Source organism: Phoxinus phoxinus (assembly GCF_949152265.1).
Source record: "Phoxinus phoxinus genome assembly, chromosome: 16".
Taxonomy (NCBI): domain Eukaryota; kingdom Metazoa; phylum Chordata; class Actinopteri; order Cypriniformes; family Leuciscidae; genus Phoxinus; species Phoxinus phoxinus.
Genome location: NC_136891.1, coordinates 19,808,888 through 19,814,104, shown reverse-complemented (window position 1 = coordinate 19,814,104; position 5,217 = coordinate 19,808,888).

Below are 5,217 nucleotides of genomic sequence, written 5' to 3'. Positions count from 1 at the left end.
AGCTCACGCTGTTGTTGTTTCGTTCAAACATTATGGACCATGGCAAGCAGACTTTGGCAAAAAAGCAAACTAAAACGAGGATCAATATCAGTGTGACGTTTTCGAGATGCCGAGAACTCCACGTCCGCGACACTTCGACTTGACAGAGACGCCACTCTTGCATGTACTTTATTAGACAGGTGAGCAAATGTACATAAAACTAATCAATGTTATTTAGCTCAACATGATGAAATGTTAGAATATGATCTGTATGCTATTCTAATGTTGATCTAGCTTAACTGTTAGTTTCATATAGCAAACGAACTAACACATAGAATAACATTATAACTTTCAACACACTCAAATACAGTTTGATAGTGTAGACCAGTGGTCACCAACCTTTTCAAGCTGAAGATCCCTGACCTCGGCCTAAATGAAAGGCAAGATCTACCTATCGAAGAATAGATAGAAAAAGACAGCCCAGATTGTACTTCCAACCTGAGGCCTTTTATTTCATATTTTACATGTATTTGAATTTAATATACATTAAATACATATTTTTTTTTTATATACTTTAAACCTGATGCAACCATCTTATGAACAGATCATATGAAGTGGCACTGAACTAAAACAAATGCCATTGTCAGCAGTGAAGTGCTTATTCACTGAAGTTTCTCAAGGTATACCCTTAACATTTAATAAATGAACTGTATACTAACAAAATTATCAATAATCTCAATTAAGCTAAGTGCAGTTATGTCCCATCTTATGCAACATCACTTTTTACAATGCCACCAGAAGGCAAAACTGCTGCAATAATGTTACTCAAGTCAGTGTGACCGTCCAATCCTAGCTCAGCAACTGTAACTAAGGAGAAGGACCTCCGTCAAACATTCCGATTCCAGCAAGATAGTGAAACGATGCGCCTATGGCAGTGAGGTCTGCACGGGCTTAAAACTTGCTGTATTTTATGATTGCTTTCAACTATTATTACAAAATAGGCTACATGTACAAACACCGTTTCACTGCGGCCCCCTCATCAGTCAGCAAACAAGAGAAAAAAAAGAGAAAAAGACTTACTAATTACAAAACTTTGATGTGGTTGAACAGGTACACAGTCACAAATTCCTCTGGAACTCAAACATTAAACTTCAAAACAAAGTTCGCGCAGTTGCACAACTATTTACACAAATATATCCTTCTCAGTAGGCTGAGTTATGAATGAAGAGAACAGCATCGAGAGTTGATGGTTTCAGCGCGTCCTCTGATTGCAGTGTTGTGGCTGAAATAGCGCGCGCGGCGGCGGGAGCACATGCGCAAAACAGTTTTGTAAAATTATATATGATCAAATAAAAATTATTGATACATAATTTTACAAAACTGTTTAGTTCATGTGCTCCCGTGCGCTATTATGTCTATACCTTCTGTCGTGCCCTGGAGGATATGTCTGCTGCATTACTCCAAAACCAATCACTTAATGTATGGAGCTCAACCCAGCCATGGCTATGGTTCTCAAATGTTTGACGGGCGTAGTAACAATAACTAAGTTAAAATCTCCGGAATCTAGAGCGAGCGCGCCCGCGAGACAGAGACTGTGCTCCAAACCGCGTAGCGCGTGCCGTGCACGGCAGAGAGAGCAAGAGACCGCGCGCGTGTGCCTCATCATGAAGCGCATATCCCCGCCTCCGCCGCCGAAGTTTCTCGGGGTAAAGGGCATCATAAAGGAATTATGCAATTATGCTTAGGGCACCAAAATGGCTAGCAGCGCCAGCGGCACTGCTCATTGGTCACTTTAAATAAAGCAGTTGGATTAAGAAATACAGATGCTTGCAAAACTGAACTTTTTTTCGGGAGCTACCGGGACAGTGATAAAGATCTACCAGTCGATCGCGATCGACGGGTTGGCGACCACTGGTGTAGACCAAGTGAAACCTCACAAGTTTAATTCGTCAAATAAACTGACCTGTGTGAGTATTAATTCAGCACTTGCGGGTAGTTCGGTAGAATTAAATGTCCTTATTCCTTTATATCCGCGGGATTCGCGTGTGGCGCTGATATCGGTCTCTCATTAGCAATCGAGCCCTGCTTTATCCCACAGTCATGTTAAAAACATCAATGTATTCACTCATCCATAAACATTATTAGATCCATTGGCTTGACGACAAGTTCCATAATTCTGCTGGAATTATGCGTCATCATATATATACACTATATATATATAGACTAACAGTGTTGAGCTATATACCTTCCAAAAATCCTGATGTACTTGTTACATCATAAGAAGAATGGCATCTACGCTAATTTTAGTGTCTTTGTTTATCCCAAGGTTTTCCCGCAGCCTGCCGGATCCAGGCCGTATCCAGATTTGACGAAGGACCTTCGCCTGGACCCGATGACAACGCAGTGCTGAAGTGCCAACTAGCCTCTCCTTTGTGAAGGATCCCTTTACCACTCTACAGATAAAGCGTTGTGGGAAAATTCGGTTTCGCGTATCTACCCCGGGCCCGAAGTGATAACATTCTGTATAAAAATGTTAAGGCCAGACAGTAGTTTGTTAAGGCTTGGTTTGTAGGGAATTACAAACCTGCGCACATATATTCAAATGCGCATAACTATAGATTTAATTCTTAATGCGCACGTGAGTGCCATCAGCGTTTCTCACAGGTTCACGTTTAAAGTGTTTTAAGCATGTTTTTTTGGGAGATTGACTACCATTTATATAACCACAGTTTTACTACAAATTACATGTTTAAACTGTTTTTTAGTGTAGCAAAACCATGGTTCATTTGTGGTTACCATGGTTTAATAACCATGGTTTTTGTTTATTTGTAGTAAAACCATGGTCAATTTTCATAAGAGAAATAACATTGTTCTAGTGGGTTTTGGATATTTTAATCCAAAAATCTTACATATTGTACCTTTTAAAAAAATGTGACATCACTGGGTTTGCCGTCTTGCCTGAGTTCAACAACAGACACAACAGTAAAGAGACAGTCAGAGGACAGAGACAGTGAAAGATGGAAACCACAAAAGAATGCTCCTTGGATGTGAAAATGAGATGTACAGTGTTAAAGCAAAGGACACAAGAGTCAGTTTTCATAAACTGCAGCAGAAACGGAGAACAGTTCTGCTTCACTTCCCGATACACATTCAGACACAAGTCCCACTGCCTCAAGATTTCCCTACTCATCCTTGGATATACAATGTGTTGCCAAAATGACAGTCAGAAATTCAAATGAACCACAACCATTATACAGATTGTCATTCGACAACATACAGAGAACAAAGCTGATGCAAACCACTAAATAAATATTTCTTACCGTGACTCCACGTTTAACAGTCAGCACTGATCTTCAACGTCATCCCTAATCCAGTCAGTGCAAGTGATAACGTTTTTAAACGACCTTTGCTTTACTTTTTTTATTTTTTTTTTATCTGTATGGTGTAAAACATTATAAATAAAGGTGACTTGACTTCACTGCTGGAGTCCTGAATTATTTTTTTCGCCTGTTTTTTATCTGCCCGGAATTGCCTTTGCATATAGCACTGGAGCCCTCTATTGGTCAGGTATCAAGAGATAACCTATTAATACTAACAACTACAGCAACTAAGCAGAAAAATCAAAGAACATAGAAAAAACATAATCTTCATTAATCCAACGGAGACAAACAACCCTTAGACGACACAGGTGTACAATACTGCAAGATGGAGGAAATCCAGTTACTAAAAGTTCTTTACAGTGGAAAAATATTCTTTAGATTATTCAAATGTTCTTCAGACTAAGCAAAAGAAAAAGTACTTGACATCTTTTACACGAGTAAGCATCACTAACATTTTCTCCAGAAAATGTCAAAAGATAGCTTTTTTTATTTTAAATTGATGATAGTACAGTACAAAAGAGGTAAAGGGCCCCCTTTAGGAAAATGTGTTTTTTATTCTGGTGTGACAAGTGACTGAAAAAACGACTGACAGAACAAAATGTATGTGAAAATAAAGGCCGTTTAGGTGACCTTTAAAAAAAGTCAAGTGTACACAATGAAATCATGGGTCAAAATTGGTAAATTTTACAGTGCATATTTTGGAAATAGAAATAAACAGGATAGATAGTTATTCATAACTCTTCAGCTGATGGGTATTTTAGTGTAGAAAACACAATCTCGGGTATTTTAGTGTAGGAAACAATCTCAGATACTTGCTGAGTTTTGTTTGGGTATTTCTTTAAGTCAGTCTGTATAGGTAACTACTACATTACCTACAAGTTGCATAACACTATATTAATGTGTCTCTATAGTAATAACAGTAAATTGTGCATTATTTAATTACAAACAACTAATACTAAACCAAACCCTAATTATAACGCTATAATAGGTACATGTTGCTAATTAATATTGCACAGTATTTGTGTAATCACACTAACAAATTTTTTTTTACAAAAAAAGCATTTCCCCGGTTATTGCCCAGAACAAGATATATAATTCAACAACAACAAAAAAGTCAAAAATCAAGGACTTGCAAGCCCACCAGTTGCTTTAGCTCACGTATGTTTTTTTCAAAAGCTGCCATTTACTAAAATAAATAAATACAGTCTGACACTCAGGGGTGCATTTCCCATAAGTATCGTTAGCCAACTATGGTCTCAAGTTCCATTGAACTCTATTGGAAACGACAGAACTTGCGACCATAGTTGGCTAACAATGCTTTTGGGAAACGCACCCCTGAATAGCAGTAAAGAATACCTTTGTCTGAAATATATGAAAACTAAAGGCATGAACACTATGATTAAAACAGCAATCATTTACAATAGATCTATTCTGAAGTATATTAGGGCTATTTAATGGCTTTCATGCTAAATTTAAACAATAAAAAAAAAAAAAATCACTTTTTTGTTTAATCGAACCATTGTATTGGCCTATAGAAATAGTCATGCTTGTGTAAAATTACAACATATAAACCATTACCACATGCCACAACCAAACATGTAAAAAGAGAGAGAAAAAAACAAAACGGAAAACTTTTTTAAAACCAAGACCATTACCTGCATTGTTCACATGTTGTAATGCTCAAAAGCAGCATTTTCATAATTGGACCTTAAGACTCAAACCTTACATTTACCTTAAATTAAACGAACCAATTTTTGGTCTTAATTTGTGCGGTGTGCAGTTATAAAGACCTGCATTAATAATCTCTACTGTTAAGAGGCGATACAAACAAACAGTTTTCAAACACCGATTTCTTTTT